Consider the following 20,659-nt stretch of genomic DNA (forward strand, 5'->3'; position numbering starts at 1 on the left):
GGGCAAGTACATTTATTTCACAGAAATTAAGATCTCTGAGGCATTCAATTTAGGGGCCTTAAAGCCCTTTCCCTGCAACTCCATGCAGTGTCACTGCCTCTCACTGAGGGAGTGCTCTCTTCCTTGAGGGAAGTTCAGGTAAAAATAAATGCATGGTTTTTTGCAAGCCTCAGAATGAGACACCTGGAGCATTGGTGTCATTCCCCTCAAGGTGAGGGGCACTGTGATTACTGTTCCACAGGCAGCTTAGATGCAGCAGTTGTAATCAAAACTGCAAAGTTCCACTGTATGTTGAGAGCTTTTTGTGTCCACTTCCTTCTTCAAGAAGTCTAGAGACATAATTCCTCTGTTGGCAGCCCAGGAAGAAGGGAGATAAGGCTGAGAGAGGAGAAGAGGTGGTTATTTGGAGCACCTCTTTGATCTGCTTTGATTTGCTGGCCTCAGGGCAAGAGGGCAGGTTTCAGCCCAGTATCAGATATTGCTTTGTTTTTGCCAGCTCACCTGCAATGGCCCCAGGTGAGAGAAGTAATTCTGCTGAGAAGCTGTTCTATTACTAGTGCTTTCTCATAGGGGAATGGAGATTTCCATGTGCTTCTAAATGGAGATATTTGCAGTGAGAGGTTTTCCAGGGCAGAATGTGACCATTACTTCCACTGGAATGCCTACGCATGGAAATGCAGGTATCTTCAGCTACTGCAGATACTTTTATACAATTCTTTAATTCTTCAGCATGTACCTTTGTTCTCCCTACCCTGGCTTTTCACAGAATCATAGAATATCCTGAGTTGGAAGGGAACCACAGGGATTATCAAAGTCCAGTTCCTGGCCCTGCACAGGACAGCCCCAAGAGTCATACCATGTGCCTGAGAGCATTGTCCAAACACTTGAACTCTGGAAGGTTTAGTGTTGTGACCACTTCCCTGTTCCAGTGCCCAACCACCCTCTGGGCTAAGAACCTTTTCCTAATATCTGACCTAAACCTCCCCTGACACAGCTTCAGGCCATTCCCTTGAGTCCTGTCACTGGTCATCACAGAGGAGAGATTGGTGCCTACCCCTCCCTCATGAGGAAGTTGTAGACTCAGATCAGGTCTCTCCTCAGTCTCCTCCAGACTGAACAAGTCAAGTTACCTCACCACTCCTTGTATGGTTTCCCCTCCAGACACTTCAGCATCTTCATGCCCTTCCTTGGATACTCTCTGAGGGGTTAATATCCTTCTTATATTGTGGTGCCCAAAACTGCACACAATATTCAAGGTGAGGCCCCACTAGTACAGAGCAGAATGGGACAATCACCTCCTTTAACTGGCTGGCAATGCTTTGCCTGATGTCCCCCAGGACACAGTTGTCCTTCCTGGCTGCCATGATATGGTCAGTTGACCATATGCTGACTCATATTCAACCTGCCATTGATAAGAACTCCCAGGTACCTTTCTGTGATGCTGCTCTCCAGCCTCTCATTCCCTAGTCTATACACATAACCAGGGTTGCTCCGTCCCAGGTGCAGAATCTGGCACTTGTCTTTCTTCAACTTCATATGGTTGGTGATTGCCCAGTCCTCTAATTCATCGAGGTCTCTCTGCAGGGCCTCTCTGCCTTCAAGGGAGTCAAAAGCTCCTACCAGTTTAGTATCATCATCAAACTTACTTAGTTGTTTCCTTTGAGTCTTGCGTCTTCAGTGTCCTGAAGATGTTGAAGAAAACTGGGCCTAAGTTGGAGCCCTGTGGAACCCCACTAGTGACCAGTCACCAGCCTGATGTTACCCCATTTACTATGATCCTTTGTGCCTGATCCATGAACCAGTTGCTCAGCCATCTCATCACTTGTTTGTCCAGCTGTACGTTGAACACTTTGTCCAGAAGGATACTGTGAGACAACATCAAAAGCTTTACTGAAATCCAGAAAGATTACATCAATTGGCTTCCCTTGATCATCTAGGTGGGTTACCTTTTCATAAAAGGAAATCAGATTTGTTAAGCAGGACTTTCCCCTTTTGAAGCCATACTGGCTGTGACCAATATCTGCGTTGTACTGCAGGTGTTTTTTCACCTCCCAGAATAATCTGCTCCATAATTTTACCAGTCACTGAAGCGAGACTGACAGACCTGTAGTTTCCAGCATCATCCTCCTTGCCCTACTTGAAAATTGGTACATTGTTAGCTAGCTTCCACTCAATTGGAAGATTCCCAAGACCATTCAAATATCATTGAGAGAATCCTTGTGATGACATCATCTAGCTCTTTGAGTATTTTTGGATGAATCCCATCAGGCCCTGTAGACTTACAGCGATCCAGCTGGAGCAGTAGATCCCTCATAAGTTCAGGACTAGCTGGGAGTTTATCATTCTCAGAGCCATGGTCCTCCAGCTCAGGGCACTTAGCCTATCATCAGTGTTGAAGACAGAGGCAAAGAAACCATTAAACACCTCTGCCTAGTCTCTGTCCCTGTTTGTGAGGTGACCATCCTCATCCTATACTGGTCCAGTGTTTTTTTTGCTCTGCCTTTTCCTATTAATATATTTTGAAAGATTCTTTTTGTTGTCACCGACAGTAAGAGAATCTGCAAGAGATGTGCTCAAGAGAGCATAAAGGTAAGAGATGGGGATGACTGATAGGGATGGTGGAAGCATTTGGGTTCTTGTGGTGGAGGTATCTTCTTGGAAACTGAGGTGAAAAGAAATGAAAAATGTAGAGTACTTGAGAGTAGGTAATGACATCTGTAAAGACAGTATGGAGAACAAACCAATTTGGGCAAGTGCTCCTTTCCAGTGCTGTTGCTTATTCACTCATGTTTTCTTTGACTAATACTTTACAGGCATCTGATCACTGGTGAAGCATTTGATTCTGCTGTATTAAATCCCATTAGTAGTATGTGTTTGTTCTCCAGATAGCAGGGGGAATGGGGACTTAAAACTGATCAAAGCATGATGATGGTTTTAAAAGAATCATATAAGCTTGATATAGAAAAATCTGGTTTTCGCCATTGAAAACCTGGTGTTTAATAGCTTGAAATGGCCAGTGAGGTGGTACAGGGATCACCATTCAAGCTGGTGTGATTAATCCTTTTCATTAGATATACAGAAGAGGAGGTAAATGGATCATTAATTAAATGTGCAAAGGTTACTAAATTGGGAGCACTGTAACCAGTGCCTGCAGTGTGGAGATGCAAAGGGATCTGAAATTAGAAAAAAAGGTAAGAAATAAAGGTCCCTGCTGCCAGGACACATACAAGTAAAAGGAAACCACATTGAACATGATATGTGGAGATGAGAATCCTAAAAGACCATGGTGCCAGAAGGAGATGCAGCCATGTCAGAGTATTTGTTTGGTGTCCGGAGGTTGGTAATTTGCTGTTCATTGGAGGAATCCTAAGACTCTGCTCTGTAGAGAGAGAAATGAGGCTGCCTCACTGTTTGAGGAAGTCAATGGAAAGCCTCCCAGAAGCTTCAGTGAGATTTGGTTATATCCAGACTGTTTCTGAGTGCTGATAGATGGGCCAGTGGGAAAGTGGTCAGAAGCACTATGTGCACCCAGCTGAGTCAGTGGGTGTGCTTTGGATCAGAGGACCCATGACCTCTAAAGAGGACACCTTTAGGGTGTCCACAGGGCAAAGTAGCTAATCACAATGTCAGAAGGGATCTGAATGGGGGACAGGGTGGGAGCAGAAGGATTTTTTTGCAGTGCAGGAGTAGGAGAATGACAAGGAAGAAAATCAGTGAGATCAATAGCCAAATGCACTATAACCATCTTGGTCTGGCCTTCTGCATTGCTCCCCTCCCAGCATCCCAGAGACTTGCACAAGCATGGCCTCCTCGTCAACACTATCACCAGGGTAACCTTTGGTGGAGAAAGAGAGGAACAGGGAAGTAATGACATCAATACCAGGGGAGTATTTGAGCAAGCCAGACTCAGGCCTGGGAGTCCCAGGCTTTTACTGTGGCTTTAAAGTATCATTTTCTGTGTTTTGTCCATTTAGCATTTGAGAGACAAAAGAGAACAGTAGGGCTCTTGGAGGTTAACTTTCATCCTTTGCGTCGTTGAGGAATCTGCCTCATTGTCAGCCTAAACTGCTTTGGGCCATCGCTGCAGGCTGTTCTTCGTTATACCCCTGACATTCATGTTCAGCTGGGACATGTGGTAAATATACCCTACATGCCCCACCAGCTGTAGGTGGCAGCTCTGGGCAGTGAGGTAGGTGATGTTAAAAGGCTCTGAAAATCCTTGAAGAACAATTCTGCATGTCTTTCACAGCTGGGTGCCTTGAGTGCTGTGCAGCTCTGTATGTGGGCTTTCCAGTGAGCAGGGTCATGGATATTCCTAGAGCTGTTCACAGCAGTGATGAAGTCTCTACACAGCCTTTGTAGTGATCAGGTGAGGCTGACAGAGGCTGAGGGGAAGCAAATGAGCTTTCCTCAGTGAGAGTTGTACTATGCATCTCACCAGTCTTGAGAGGTTCTGCTGTGCCTATCGCATCCTCAGTGGAGCAGGAAGAAGTGAGAAGGTTAAATGGAATATGTATTAAAACTGGTTTAGCATTAGAGTAGCATTGATCCTGGCAGACTCAAGAATCACTTTTACAACAAGTTCTGAACAAAGTATTGCTACTCAGTTCAGTCCATGTTTAGACCAGCCATCAGATACTGGAACTGCCTGGTCCTGGGCTGATACATCATGAGGGAAATGCTGGGTGCAAGAGAGGGATTTCAGCAGAGGTGGGTAAAGTCTGTAAAGGTCATGGAAGGTTGAGTCAGAGCTGGGAAATGTAACAAGGGAAGGAAGCTTATAATTTTTCCCTTTGATGGCTTTTTCTACCCTGCAGTGCTTTCCAGCCTGACCTCTGTAAGCTGGGTTCTCGTGGCCCATACAGCTGTTCTGCCTCTGGGTAACTAGGCAGACTTATCTTGCTGGAGTCCACACCTATCTCCTAGATGTCTGCTAGGCAGACTTATCTAGCTTCTGGTGTCCACATCTATCTCCTCATCTAGAGAGACAAAGCAGGGAGGTCTGGATATAAGAAAGTGCAGGGAAGTTACACTGAAAGGAGCCACCCAGCACTTGACATAAAGCTAGGTGGGGTGACATGTAGAAGTATAGAAGTTATCACACCATTTTGCACCAATTATCTCCCTGCTCCTGAGTCCCAGGATGGTTGATGCTTCAGAACAATCCAGTTTGGGGAGAAGGGTTTTTTTCCTCTGTCTGCTGGTCAGAGGTTGACTTCAGCCTCCAATTTTGGATATTCTTTGGCTCTTCTCCAAGAAGGTGGGTCCAGCTGGTGGTGCATTGGCAAGCTCAGGAAACAGTTCTGTGCAGTTCTCATCTCTTTCTGTAGGAACTTCAGAGTTAGAAACAGCTATTGTCAGTGCAAAAAGCCTGAAGACAAATCACCACTTAAACCAAGGAGTTGCCACCCAATTTATCTATAAATGCTGTGGAATCCTGAGCTGGCATCCAGTCACTGATGTGGGAATGGGTGCACTGTTATCCTCTGATGTCCAGAGTTTTACCAGCTTATGAGTTTTAACTGAATCTCTGACTGTCATGGTGACAATTTTATGTGAGGAGGTAGATTGTTCTAAACTGCTATGGCGTCCTTGCAGCAAGTTTTTGCTGCTGTCAGTGAGAGAAGACTGGAGAGCCTGTATAGATCACACCATAATTCAAATACTTATTTGATACTATTTTTAATCCTGCTTTAAGCTGTGCTACTTAATTCAGTGCTACCTGGTGGGGTAAGTCTCATGAGTTAATGTGGCTTCATATTTTCTATATTCTCCAGGCACTTTTCTCTCCCAGTTTGCACTCCTGTTTCTGCTCTATTCCAGAAGATATTCAGTGCTAACCAACTATGATAGATCTCTCTGAGGGCATGGTTCCCTTTTGCTCTTTGTGATGGTATGTAAGGAAGGAAAAAGATGGAGGGCAACAACATTTCTCCTGAGAGATTCTTCTGGCATACTCTTGGAGATAGTGCTACTGTAGAGCACAGAACATAGGGGCAAAAATTCCTATCTATTATTGCTTAGTATTTCTTTCCTGGTGTATCTGAATGAGTGGTTTTATTTTCTTTTCCTTTTTTTTTTTTTTTCCCTTGCCACCATTGTAGAGTGAAAGGTCATTTCCATTTAACTGTATATGTTTCCTGTATTCATTTGAAAATTCCAGCCTATGGAAGTGCTCTCTGAGGGCAGTCTGCATTGCTTGGCTTTGGCTGTTGCTGGATTTCACCCACATTTTCTGCCTTTCTATCCAGCTTTCTCGTTCTGAGGTTCTTCTCAGTCCACTTTTATCATGATTAATTTAAATCAGGCTGTTGTCTGCATTTTTCTACCATCTGTTCTCAGTTTCCAGGTCACACATAATATACCTCAGCAGTCCTAGAATAGACCCTGGTGTGACTAAGTTTTTGAGCTGGTCTCATGGTGAAGACTAGCTGTTCTTTCCTTACTAACATTTTCAGTCTCATCCAGTTTCTCACTTGTGACAAAACCTTCACTCCACAGATGCTGGTTTTCCATGTCTCTGAAAAAAGTGTTACCTGAAGGTCTAGAGAGTCAGCTGGTTACTTTGTAAAGCTGCTGCAGAGGTACCTTGAAAGAGGTCCACTAAATGAAGGACCAACTCTTATTCCAGAGTAAGAGCAGAGACTTAATTGGTAGCTGTAAATTGTAACTCCAGCTTGCATGGGTATAGGGATCAGGCCACTGAGTGAGGGAATTGAGGAGCTTCCCTTCAGTGTGGTGTTTTATTCTTCCCTCACATCCATTAGGGATGAGCTCAATCATTTTTAATGGGGAGCCATTCAGGCACTCACTGGGAAAGGTGTGACATGGAGGGAGGAGGCAAATTCTTCTTGAACATCAAGAACTGTTTAGAGGCTCTGACTCCAGCCATGGGGAAGTCAAAGGCTGATACAGTGCTTACCCATGGGAAATGAAAAATCACATTGGGTGGTTATTGAAGATAATTGCCTTTGCAGTCTTTCCCCTTAAATAGTCTATTTTAGGCTAATTTCTTAGGGAAATGAGCATCAAGGAGTTAGTAGCAGGCTGGTTTTGTGGGACACTTCACCCCTGAGAAGTCATTGTGGAACTGAGGTTTCTCCAGGACTTTTGGATGGATGCCCTTGGTCTTTCCCATTGTCCAATGCCTGACTCTCCCCTCATTCTGGTGTTCCTGGTTCCCTGAAGTACCCAGCCTTACAATACAACTGCTATTCTTTGCTCACTGCGTGTGCTTCCCAGGTGCTCATACCCTCCTGCTTCTGAGGCTGACCCTGTGATGACAGCTGCCTGGCTGCCTATCAAAGGCTCCATTTAGAGTTAGCCCAAGAGCAGACAGAAAGCTGCAGTGTTAGACCCCGAAATCTGACACAGTGTGGCTTGCCTGCTTTTCAGTTGGTCCTTGACAGTCTTTCAGCTCATGTCTGTCAGCCGCCCTGCCAGGCACACAAGTTCACTTCCATCTTGGAAGAAGGGGAGAGAGAAGTGACATTTCACCGAGCAGTGGGCACGCTGAGGGATGTAGGGAGATAAGGCAGGATCACAGAAGCAACTGAAATCCCCAGCGGATATTGCGTTGCTGGCTGGATTGACAGGTTAACTGTATTGCTGGGACAAGTATCCCTGCTCCTTCTGTCCCAGAGGACTGTACACTGGGAACAGCACTCGATTCTAAAGAATCTTGGCCTACACTGGGACCAGTTCTGCCATAGCACGGCAGGAGGATGTTCATGGGGAATTTTTTTCCAACTCTCAACAGGAGCTACCAATAGAACAGCTTTTTAAATAAATAAATTCACTTAGCAAACAGCAGCAGTAAGTGAACAGAAACACTGATGTGGCCAAGGATGAAACATTAGCATTTTTCAAATCCGTTTAGTGAAGACAGCCCCTGGGCATTGGTTCAGGTCCTTGTGTTAGCAGGCTGTTTGCAAAGCACTAAGCTAAACTTACAGCCAAAACCTGTCAGCTGCTTCCTGGAGCTCAGGAGGGCAACACTTGTCTTGGTTGACAAACTAAGTCTAGTCTAAAAACATAATACCTTTGCATTTCTTTCATCCCAAAGTACTTATGACACATCAGTCAAGAGCACAAGCTTCAGATAGTGTTTCGGCTGCTCCAGACTACAGGCAGGGAAAGGAAACAGCTTTCTTCAAGCCCCACAGAAATGCTACATAGGCAAGAGCAAACTGAGTGGACTTGTTTGAAGAGCACCACTTCAGTGACTACAGATGATCATGATGCACTGAAAAGGCTCCCTGTGCATCACAGCAGTGAGCAGCAGGCTCAAATAGTCCTGGCTTGGAGTTCATAACTCCCTGTGCAGTTATGAACTGCTCCTGCCCATTGCAGAATTTACTGGGGAAGTAATTTGTTCAAATGCTTATCTAGCCTTGACTGGTTCACCAGGTCTTGTGAATTGCAGCACAGGATGGCGTGGTTGGAGGCTACTGCCAAGCAGAAGTTTTCCACTCTTGGAAAGATATGACTGTGTCCTTGAATAAGGTGAAAGTTGTATGGAGAGCATACAACTTTGAGGTTCCTCTTTCCCACCTGATCTCTACCAGTAAAACTGTGCCAGCTGTGTGGTGTAAGTGGTAGTTTCAGCCCAGAGTCCACTAGAAAAAATCCCTTATGCAGAAGCCAAGTCTAGGGCTCCTGACCTTGGGGCAAGAGGTGTCAACCCTCAGGAAATGGATATAAGAGTGAAATGAAGGTCTTCCCAAGGAATTTCTCTGTTCAGTCATTGGACAAACACTGGTGACTGACCACTGTGTGACCCAAGCTGTTATCTTTAGGTCCCAGACCAGAGCACTGTCCTAGGCAGAGTGAGGGGGTTCCAGGAGTGGGGGAGAGTGCTGGGGTGGGTGGGGGGGAATTGGTCCTTCTGAGTCAGCAGAAATGAACTAAGCTTATACTTTAGGGTTAGGGGACCAAAGGGCTGTGGAGAGTGTGCCTCCTCAAAGGTTTGCAAGAGCAGGGAGAGGAGATGCACAATGCCTGGGAATACAGTGCTAGGGAGACAGGTTAGTATAGCAGTGGGGCAGTGACATGCTGTCATTCTGCAGACAGTGTGGCAAAATTGCACCAAGACACTGTGTGCCCTTCTTGCTGGCTTCCCCACATCGCCCACTCCTATACATGGCAAGTGGAGGCACTGGCTTTGTTTTATGCTGTGGTCTGTGTCCTTTTTCCCAGGTACTGTGATTCTGCAGTACCTTCTGTCTGTTGTTAATCCCAGACTATTCACCTCCATATCTAGGGTGTATTGTCCACTTCCTTCCCCCTTGGTGCAACCACAGTCCCATTCTGGCACCCTATTGCTCTATTCTGCATGCAGCAGTGCCCCTTGGAGTCCCTACCAAGAGGTTAATAAAGACCTACTGCCTGAGTTACCTTTAGCTTTTATAAACCAAAAAGATGCAAACAGCATGTAAGCAGCATTCATTACCTTACACGCCTTCAGCTGCTTATTGGATACACATCCCCCTCCCTCCAGCATCTCTCTCTTTTTTTAATATGTTTTTTTTTAATTTGTTTTGATGAATGAGTGACAACCCTGACACCCGATTCGCTGAGATTAATAGAAACGACACAATATTTACGTCGCGCCGACGAGCAATTATCCTGCCATCTATCTTTGAGATTATCTTTCTGATTGAAAACTACTCATCCGTGTAATCGGAATTATTTGGAATTAGAAGGGAATTTATGGCCCCTTTCACTCTCCCTCCTATTTGCCTCTGTCTCCATCCTTCTTCCCCCTCCTTTAAGAGGGATCCTTTCTTCCTTCATTCCTCCCATCCTTCCTTCTTTCAGCCTTGTGGATGGAAACATGTGCTTTGCTGTACAAGGATGGTTGTTTCTGGAGATGGGGGAGACTGGGCCATACCGTGGCCAAGCAGGCACTGAGGACACTGAGGGTGCACTGAGGCTTAGACAGCAGCTGAGGGATAAAAGGGTCTTTGGAAGAAGGCTGGCATGGGAAGTGGACATGTGGAGTATGTGACGCAGTGAGGCTGTGTAGGCAGTACTGCCATGACAGAACAACTGGAGGCACCTCACTTACCTCCTTTCCTTTTTTTTTTCTATTTTACTGTTCCTTCCTTATTACTCAGTTTTGAAGATGCCTTTCACTGTCCCTCTGCTTCGTAAATGTGCTCCTTGTGCATTTATTTTGTCTAAATGCTTATCTGAAAGTATTTTTCCAGCTCACTCTGTGCAGGAGAAGGATCCGTGCTTGTGGGCATATTCCTGCTTGCTGTGAACCTTTCTGTAGCTGCTGCTGGTGTTTCTGCTTCTTCAACAGTTCCTGGAGACAGCCTGCTGTCCTCCAGTGTATGTGATGAATATGGCTGGCTGGCTTCAATACTGTTGTCCCCTAGCACAATGCTGTCTGTATAGGGCTTCTAGGAAATGCTCTTGCTTATTCATCATATCTTTAAGGAGCTGATAGGTGGTATAGGACTTGTATTGTTTTTTCTTACTGGGAAATTTCTGTCTTTTGCATTTTTTCAGAAGCACTGGTGTTTCTCACACTTTCTTTGGTTTTAATTCGTTTGCTCCTCTGTGATGCAGAAGAAGCAACTAGGCACGTTGTCTCAGGTCACATCTAGAGGCAGGAGACAAACTCTCCTTTTTGGTGATTCCAAGACAGGACAGCAAAATTCACATATGCTCCCTCTCTTCTCTGGAATCCCATCTCTGAGCACAGTGCTTAATGAAGCATTTCCTACATTTCCCTTCTCCTGGGTGAAGGCAGGAGTGGGTCTATCCTACTACATCTGGAAAAAAATCTGTGCTGTAGATCACTCAGCACTGAGAACTAGTCCTCTGTAAAATACTTCAAAAACAGCACTTGATTTTTTTGCGAGTGGTTGTGGCAGAAACAGAGACAGGGAAGTGGATGTTGGGGCAAGTCAAGCAGCAGAGACATTTTAAATGGATCTTGTAGCACCCGTGCCCTTTGAGAACCACAGCGTGGAAAGGTCCTTGGTTCGTGTGTCCTGATGGAGAACAGAGAAGGGAAGCAATGTCGGTTTCTGAATAAGTGAATAAGTGCCATGTGCTAAATGAGAGACACAGTCTGAGTGCTGAAGGAATTCAGCCTGAAGTCAGCTGCAGAGATACCAGCTAACATACAAGCCAGGCTGAAAATATTTGATACAGAGAACAGTGTAAGCAGTTAATGACACAAGGATTTGGAAAAGGAAATGTGCTCTGAGGTACAATTGCTCTGTCAGCTCGAGAGATCTAGGCCCAGATGGGAATCCCAGATCCTTCTGCCCAGAAATACCCGATGTTGTTATTAATTAGTATGGAAATATTTTCCTTTCTTGAGAGAGGGCTGTTGAATTGCCAGTGGGATACTGGGTGTGTGCATGTGTGGGGTAGCCTATCAAAGTACTATTAATTAGGTTACTTCCCACTGCTGTTGACATGCTGTGGAAGGGGGTTGTTTGTGGGCCAAAATAAAAAGGAAACAGAAACTGAAAGACTGGAATTGAGAATGAAAAGCATGAGGCAAAAAAGGACTTGGGTCGGACAAAGCACACAGGCTGAAAGAGGTATATGTAAAACGACATTCCTAAGATTCCCAAAGCAGAAGATGAGAAGAATGAGAAACCAGGATATGGTTAGAACCAAAGGGGAAACTCCTTTGAGACAGCAGCAGCATGGGTTGGACACAGCTACAAAAGGACTGACTGATCCTGCCTTGTTACTGGTTTTGTTTTTCATACTTTCACAAATTTGGCACCAAAGCTTCCTCATGTCAGAGCAGTGATATTTTATGCCAGCTGTCACTATGAAACAGGAAAGAATTCGGATGAGAAACTTCCTCAGTTGTAGGTTACCTTCCTTGGCTGGCTGGATCTCTTACCCCCTTCCTTTGGAATGGGATCTTTATCAGCTTTGATGAATAATCATAAAATACTAATTGGAATCTTTGCTTGGCTTTCTGTATAATACTTTAACCACTTTTATCAAGGTCTTTTTGTGGTCTCTAGCTCTGTCCTTCTGATCATATTGTGTTCAGCCCTGGGAGAGTCCAGACACAAAAAATGCAGTATAAAGAGATAGTGTAGCCCAGTATCTAAGCAGTAGGTGCTGCATTTACAGTTCCAGGAGTGCCAGAACCAAGAAAGAGACAAGGAATGTATGTGGCAGTATGGGTTAGAATAAGTGAAGGATCTATTCACAGAGGGGAAAGAAAACGGAGCAAGTGGGTTACCTAAAAATACCAATGCAGGCTCCGGGCTCCCTTGCAGAGGGAAGAAATCAGTGCAGTTGTGATTATTCAGAGAAAGTGTTTTGGGTTTGCAAAGGAGGAGGAGTGGAGTGATAAGACAAAGACACAGCATTGATACCTCATATGGGACCAGCACAGTCCAGAGCTATTTATCCTATGATCTGACTCGAGAGAATGTAGCTGTCTGCTGAATTTTCTTCCAAGAAACCTGTCTAGTAGGAAGTTGAATTCAGAACACACAGAGGATCTACCAACCCTCCTTGGAGTAATATAGCATGGAAGGAAAAAAGCTATCCAGGTTGCAACCTACCATCATCATGTCAAATCCTCAAGCCCTAAGAGATCTAGAGTGAACAGAGGTGGTTTGAAACAGAGAAACTTCTAAAGAGAGGCATTAAACCTAGAAGGATAATTTGGCTTTCAATTCCAGAGGTTTGTGCATGATAGTGACAACTTATCAGCATGTGAAAGATTGCTGCTAGCCCATGCGTATCTTGAGGGCCAAGGAAACTGTTGGCCCTAAATCTGCCACCAGTCACAGAATCCAGGAGCACTCACAAAACCCTTGCCTACTCTCTTCCTATGCTCCATACAAGTCAGAGCAGGGTTGAGGTGGGATATATTCAACAGCAAGGAGGGATATGGCAGCACAAGAGTGAAGCAGGAGAAAGCTGAGCACTGCACAGGTGAGGGGTCCTGATTCCATATCCAGCTCTTTTTTGCCTTGTTTGATTGTGGGTATTGTTTGTTTCTTCTTTTTTTTTTTTTTTTTTTTTTTTTTTAAGAAAATTAAATAGGGATCATTGTGTTCCTTAGAAAAATGTCTTGTCAGTTTAACTTGAATTTATTGTTAGGCCTGCTTTTCGAATGGAATACTGAGAATGTAATTGCACTCGGTAAGTCTGTGTAACTTTTGAATCTGTTATCTAATTTCAAATGCATTTTGCACCCAATCAGAAATCTGCAAGGTATTAAGTTCACACAAGTTACATGAAATAGGTGACAGGTAGAGACCTTATTATTATACCTTAGGGAAAGACTACAGAATGAGCTCAAGCTTATTAGAGTCCAGGAAATCCACGTGGGACAGGGACTGTCCAAATGCCCCAATTACAGAAGGGTTCAGTTGAGGCTCACATCTTACTGTGTGTGCATCAGAGGATCCATTGGTTGGTCAGTGTCTCTTGCAGATTCTCTAGCGAATAGTAAGGCATGAGCTTCCTTCTTTCTGGACTTTCATAATGCTCATAGTTCATGTGGATTCCCTGGAATTTAACGAGAGGTGAGTAACAGTGCAGCCTCAGTATAATGCAGTTAAAAAGCCAGTCAAACACAACAGAGAAAGCTATTGGAAACAAGGCATCTTTGTTTCAGATAGAAGATTCTTAAAGGAGTTAAGTTGAAGTGCAGATGTAAAATTGCTTATGTCTGTACTGATGGTATCTTCTGCCCTCTAACTTATGTGTGCCCTCAGTTTTCATTAGACTCTTTGAATACTGTTTTCACTGTGATTTTGGATCCCAGTATAGTCAAACTGGCACAGTTCTGGCATGAATATTACTTTGGTATGGCATACTTAGTTCAGCATGGCTTCTTTGGAGATGTAAGCTTAACTAACATAAATGTGGTTATAGTTACATAACTTTGTTCAGTGCAGTATTCTGTAAAACCATTTCTGTGAAGTGGGATAGTTATAAAAATGATGCTGACTAGGCCTCAAATTACAAAGTATTTTCAGTAAAGATCATATTTGCATACTTACATATGGGTGGTGCTTAGTGTCAAAGGGCCTAGATTCTGAATAGTGCTTACAATAATAATAATAACAACAATAACCTAAAAGAACTACAAGTTTGTCTGAAGAGTCACCACAGCGTGTCTGTAATTAGTTGAATTAAAAATTATCATTTATGAGGCATCTGGAAACATGAAGTCTCAGAGATGAACAGTACCTATGTAGTCATCTCTGTCATCGCATAACCTTAATGACGTTTTTGTCCATGAACTTACTTGCTTTTTGCTTGTTCTGTACCACTAAGTAAAGGTAATGGCTGAATGGATTTTATTTACAGTGTTGCCATTACGTGGACCACTGAAGCTGTCCATTACTCACTTAACAATGTTTGCAAGGGTAATAGGTAACATTTTGCAACCATAATGTACCAATGCAGAAGCAGTTTCCCTGCACAGACTCACAAATTCTGAAAAAGGAGCTGGAACAAGAGTTTGCATTTATGGAGAACCTGGTGAGCAGTTCAGGGCAAGGGACTGCTTCCTCGTGGCTTTTGGTGTCAAGTCTTTTTTGCTTGTTTGCACTTTGGTTAAATTTTTCCAGAGTGAGTAATAATTTCTCCAAATTAGTTCCACCATTCAGAACAATAGTAGTTAACATAGAAGATTTCCAAATAATTCCTCAAAAACTCAGTGTTTTGTTAAATTTTGTAAGAGAACCACTGAGATTTAGGAAAGTATTTTCTAGGGAAATTTGCTAATACAGTTGAGAAATATGAAATACCCCATGGCTACAACCAGCAATCCACCTGCCTCCAAATTAGAGCCTTATTTTCTGCCTAGTGACCAGTGAGAAAGTGAAAAATAAATTAACTTTTTTTTTAAACATGATCTGCTTTTTATGAAAACTTAAGGAGGAAACATGAAAACATTTCTACAGACCGTATATTTTCTAACATCCCATTTCTACAAATTTAAAAATGTGAATTGTGTCATCTGATAATGTGGCAAGAAAAAATTTCTTTGGGAGAATGATGCATATATAGCACAACAGCTTTGGAGAATAGGCTTCCAAAAAGAAAGTGGTAGTCTGTCCTGCAAGTTTCCATGGGGTTTCACCAGGCAAATGTATTCCAGGATCTCATGGCAAGGCACCTGATGTATTCAAAAGAGAGAGGTTCTGTTCTCATCTATACTAAAGGTGTATTTACAGGGCACAGGAGAGCAGTGTGCAATGATAACTCAGATACAATCTCATGGTGCTCTGCATTTGAATTAATATAGCCTGGATCTCATCTGGATACAAAGTCCACATGAATGAGGCTACCTTTCTGCTAAAATCCAAACCAGCTTTTTCAGAGCATGCTTAAGTAGCTGCTTATAACTTCATTTTGCTTATTCGCTGTGTGACACAAAAATGGGACTTCTCCTGGAGTTCCTGTTACCTGGCTGTAAAGTGCTTTGATACTGCCACCCTGCCTCGCAAACACACAGCATCCAACACTTCTGGCACAGAGCTTATTTTTGCACAGAAGTGATAAAGGAGGTTTTTTCACCAAGCTTGTAAGTACAGGACAGTTTTCTGGTACATGATGTGTCAGGGAAGAAGCTACTGTGATTGCTTTAGATCTTCCTCTCTATGCTCAGTGGGGAGTTGCAGACAGGCCATGTATGAGTGAGTGTGTGTGAGGCCATGCCGTGACACATTCCTCAAGGGAGGGAACAGATGAGGAGCTGGGCCTCACCTCCCAACAGCAGCAGGGCCTTAGGCAGAAGCCATGGAAGGGACTGGTTATTCCAGGTGAGGACAGGTCCAGGTGTGGCAAAAGTACAGACTAAAGCGGCAACAAGGAACCGAGCAACCAAATGTCTGCATCTGGAACACGGGCTCGACAGAAATCTTCCTCAAGCAGCTGTTTCCAAAGGGCTTTTGGTAAATCCAATTGAAGTTAAGAATTTGACAGATATTTTTCCCCTCCTCACTGTTAAACTTTGGCAAATGAGAAATCTTTTTACAGGGGATTGGAGGGCGGTGGGGAGGAGGACAGGAGTATGGAGGACAATATAGCTTGCCATAGACTGTGCTATACCTGTTCTCCAGCTCAGGTTCCAGCAGCTTTGAATACCTGTCATGAACTGCAGGACATCTTTGTGCCCAGAAGTGACCCATAGCACTTCCAGGAGCACAGAAGGGGAGAAGGGGGGGAGCATGCCAAGACTGTTGGCAGAGAAACTGTTGGAGTTTTGGCTCTTTCTCAACCTTGCAGGCTGTTGGCTGGCAGCATGTGGCTCTGTCTGGCTGTGGGGACAGTTGTGGTGTTCTTGCCTGAGCACCTGGCACCTTATCCTGGCACTCCCTGATGCTGCCACCTCTCTCTCTACTGGGACCATGTGCGTGGCCTCCTCTTAATGTTCTCTCAGCACAAAGCATCCTCAGACCAAATCCTGAGTGACTGAATCAAGCAGTAAAGCTCTGCAGCTGCGCAGACTTCCCCTGCAGCTTGTCCACTCTCTGTGTGCTGTAGCCTTGCTCCTCTGTCTGGGATGAGCTCAGTGCTGAGGAACTGAGTTTCTGATGGCCTGGAAAGCAGAGGAAGGGATCGCTAAACCATTTTGTGAAACCCTTTTTTACTGCATATATGGGTAACTACTTTGGAAGAAAAGGCTCTTACCCTTTTTCCCTTCCCTCTCTCCACTGTCTTGAAGAGAAAATGCTCTGAGTTTTAAGGCACTCCAGGCTGCAGGATAGGAATTGTCCTGGTCAGGAGAACTTTCACAGGTGACTGGCAATGCTGAGATGAAGAAGGACTTGAGCTGATGAAGTGAGGAGGCAATGGAGACTGCAACAGAATTGCATTGAAGAGGGGGAAACCACCTCACTTAGATTGCTAAAATGAAGCTGAGCCAAAGCTCATCAGAACTTGCTATGGTTAGCCTAAAGAAAGAGAGACAATGGAGAGAGGGATACTACCTGGGTCTGTGCACATTCAACACATTACAAGGGCTTACAGCTCTCTGCCAAGGGCCTGCAATGATAGAGTGCATTCAGAAGTGGTTTTAGACGGCACAGAGCTGTGAGGCTTTAGCTGGAAATGCAGATTCCCGTTCCCGCAGGAGTGCAAGTGAACCTTGTCGTAGCTTTATATGCTAGAGAGACTTCTGTGAGGGTAATGCTTAGCTTGCCATTCTGTGTTTGGCTTACCCACAGTGAGGGAGTGATATTATGATGGTAGAACTTCATTGCCAGTGAGGGAATTGAGGCAGGCACCTACATACACATTGCTGTGTTTGTGAAAGTCATGTGTGCCCTAAAGTACCTCCCAAACACAATGGTTTAATTTCCTCATCAGTCAGGAGTTGTAGGTAGGGTTTTGGTGTAATCTGTGTGGGAGAATAGTCTCTCCCATAGTATCAAGACAGTTACTAATGCTGTTCAGGGTTATTTTAGGGGGCCTATATTCTTCCTACCTGTCCCTGTGGCATATCCAGCCTGGCACAGGAGCCCTGGCAACATCAGCCAAGATCACCTGCCAGGAGCACTTGCTTGCCTAGGTCTTGGGTGCAAAGGGAGAGCTACTGAACGAAGCAGATTTTTTCTGTCTCTTGTGAGACATTGTGGTGGGTTGATCTTAGCCAGCTGCAAGCTACAATTCCTACAAGAAATATCCACCTGCTGCACCGTGATCTCGGCAGGGGCGCAGAGGACTGTCTGTTCCGGCACCTGGAGTGCCTCCTCCCCTCCTTCTACTCTGACCAGGGTGTCTGTGGAGCCATTTCTCACTCCTCACCTGTGCGGTGTTTTCTGCCCTTTCTTAAACACATTTTCCCCAAGCACCAACTACCATCTTGGCTGAGGGGCTCAGCTGTGTCCTGTGGTGTGTTGGTTGGAACCTTCTGGAACAGTCTGTGTCCAGCACGAGGCAGCCCCGGCCACTCCTCACAAAGGCCACCCTGCAGCCACCCCACATCGAGCACCTGGCCACAGACACCTGATGTGGATACACTGAGTGACACTTGGGTGATGGTATTTTGACAAGGGCAGGAGCTGTACCTTCTCCTTCAGACCAGTGAGAATTCCAGCCTCAGGGCAGGGTTGAGGGCTCTTTCAGACACAATTAATGTGGCTGGGAGATGAGGCAGGACTGAGATGGATGGTGTTGCTTTGGAGAGAACAACTGCAAAACTGGTCTTTCCTCTCTTTGGAAGCTGCGGAACTTATGTTGCACATCGCATAGCTTGCATGCAGAGGGCTTCTCCTGGAAAAGCTTATTCCTTGTCTGCAGACAGAACATCCTCTTCCTTTGAGGAACTTAATCAGTTATTTTCCTTTATTTTTATTTTAAAAATGTATCTTTTAATCGAGCAAGACACACAAAGAGTATGGAGCCTTTCCCTGGAGAGAAGAGAGAGCACTAATAGCCCCCCTGACACTCACATTTGGAAAATGGTGATGATTTTTCTGGAGAGCTGAGCTAACAGTCTGGCTGTAAGGAGTTTAGATCTGGAGCCAGACATCATGGTTAGGCCTGTCTGTGGTTATAACGTAGTTGTTTAGGTTCTGTAGAAGCTGTCTGAAGGAATCTGAATTAAAACAAGAACCCAAGGGGAAGCTCTTTCTGGCAATCCTGGTCTCTGATCTGGCACCAGAACTGGCTTAAATCTCACTCTGTCCTCCTTCTCCTGCTATCAAAATTGCTACCAGCTCTATTATGACAGCTTAACATGCTTCCTTTCCTCTCCCACCACGGCCAAGGTCACTGAGAACATGAAACAGTATCTCTTGCCTGAAGCCGACCTTAGTAGGCTGCCGGGCCGCTTTGAGATTTGTCTTGAGTGCACAGCTAATGCCCTGCCAGCACAGGTGTGGACTTGCTGGTGCTAAACAAGGTCCTGAACAACAACAACAGTGAGGAGTTTCTGCAAAGCATCCACAGCAAAATGAATGTTTAGAATGTACTTGCACAAATGATGGAATTGACAGCCCAGCATTGGAGAAATTCATTGCAGCGTGCAGTTTGAAGGGTGGTTTCCAGTGAGCAAATATCGTGGTTACATAATTTAGGCAGGAGTACACCCAAGAAATCTTTTTCTCATTTTTTGATTTTTGCTGGGTGTTAACACACAAGCTCTTTTAGGCAAAGGCTATGCAGTAGTAGTGAAAGTTTAGGAGGGATCTAAATGAGGCAAAGGTAGAAGGGACTGTGTTATTATACTTTACGTGATAGACTGACAAAAGGTAGTGTGTTCAAATGTAATGTAGCATATGATTGTCCTACTGCTTGCAGACTTTAGTTAAATCAGATTTTATTTCTGTGTGTACATGTAGAACTGAATGCTTGCTCTGAATAGTCTCTGAACACACTCCGGTATGTGTTTTGTTGCTCAAGCCAAGCTATTTTTCATTAGTGCATTGTTATTACTGGTGGACTCAGCAAAACAAGGGAGAGGAGCATTCCTCTGTGCTTGCTCTTGTTCTTCTTGAAGCCAATGGCATAACCTCTGCTTGAGCAGCCACAGATGGTGCCTCTCCACAGTCTAATTCTACAAATAGCTATGCCAGGTGAAGACTTTTCTCTGTCTTCAGCTCTGAAAATGAAATAATATATTTGAGTGCTGCCTAAACCAGGAAAGTTCCTTAGTCCTAGCCTGACATGTTTTACTTATAGCTGTTAAAGTTTGCAGGTTTCCCTCTGCCAAAGAGCTATTAGAGTCCTAATCTTCAGCTGGCAGGCAGCTGGAGAGTGGGGACATCTTTAGCTGGAATAGCTAAATCTGGTAGGGGACTTCTGTTAAAATCTTAGCCATTTTCACATTCCTGAAAAATAGCAAAATATATAGGAACTAAAGAAGGAGCAAAGTTTACAAGAGTATTAACCGAGCAGTGTAACTTCCCCTGCTGATGGCAGAGACTTGACATGGCAACATGGTATGCACCATCCAGAGGGTATATGAAAAAACTGGATGCAAACATATGAACTTTGGCTTCAGTGTGTGCAAAAAAAAATTCCGGCTATGGATATTGGTAGCACAGGAAAAGAACATTGAAACAATATGAAGTTTGCATCATTAAAATGAAGTAAGGAAATAGAACAGCTAAACTCCTAGCTATAATATCAGCATTTCCCTCTTGCGCATACTATTTTTCAGAGTATCTGCTTTGTATCAAAATGCATAGTATATTTAACTACCTATTAAATCAGATCTGAGAGTCGTACTATGTGTGCCAAGCATTCAGAAGACAGTTGCTACTCAAACTTTTTCATTCTTTTATCTTTTAGGTCTTATTTTGTTATTTTCACAGTCTTGGAAAAGTGGTTTTTCAATGTTAATGTCCTTTATGTAAAAAATTTTATCATTTTATAGTATCTTTTTTGGTGTTTAAGTAGTCCCTCTTTGAAATCTGTGCAATTCAAACCTCACTAAAGCCATCAGAGCAATAACGCAGCTATTCAGAAATGCTGGGTTTGTTAGGCTCTTTCAAAGTAGTGTGACTCTGATGAAGAAATATTTTCTTGCGTGTTACAATTATTCTTCATAGTTTGTGGCTAGCCTTGGAAACTGCAGAGCTGACTTTCAGTTTATCTTTTAATACTTATATTCCTACCTGCATTTCCTGATCTAAAAGCAGCAGTGATTCTGAGCTCTAAACTTACAGCACGTAAATAAAATGTGCACCAA

General features: G+C 44.1%; 1 long non-coding RNA gene across 2 annotated transcripts; it reads right to left on the reverse strand.

Annotated features, from left to right (window-relative positions):
• Window positions 1–13,246: 13,246 nt before the first annotated feature.
• On the reverse strand, window positions 13,247–17,866 carry LOC135416797 (uncharacterized). 2 transcript variants are annotated; one of them, XR_010431735.1, is made up of 2 exons: window positions 17,770–17,866; window positions 13,247–13,515 (listed from the first exon to the last, which is right to left on the reverse strand). It is a non-coding gene; the product is annotated as an uncharacterized LOC135416797 (long non-coding RNA). The 2 variants fall into 2 exon arrangements; XR_010431736.1 differs by having other exon boundaries at window positions 17,652–17,866.
• Between the last annotated feature and the right edge of the window lie 2,793 nt (window positions 17,867–20,659).

Source organism: Pseudopipra pipra, chromosome 6 (assembly GCF_036250125.1).
Source record: "Pseudopipra pipra isolate bDixPip1 chromosome 6, bDixPip1.hap1, whole genome shotgun sequence".
In the NCBI taxonomy this organism is placed as follows: domain Eukaryota; kingdom Metazoa; phylum Chordata; class Aves; order Passeriformes; family Pipridae; genus Pseudopipra; species Pseudopipra pipra.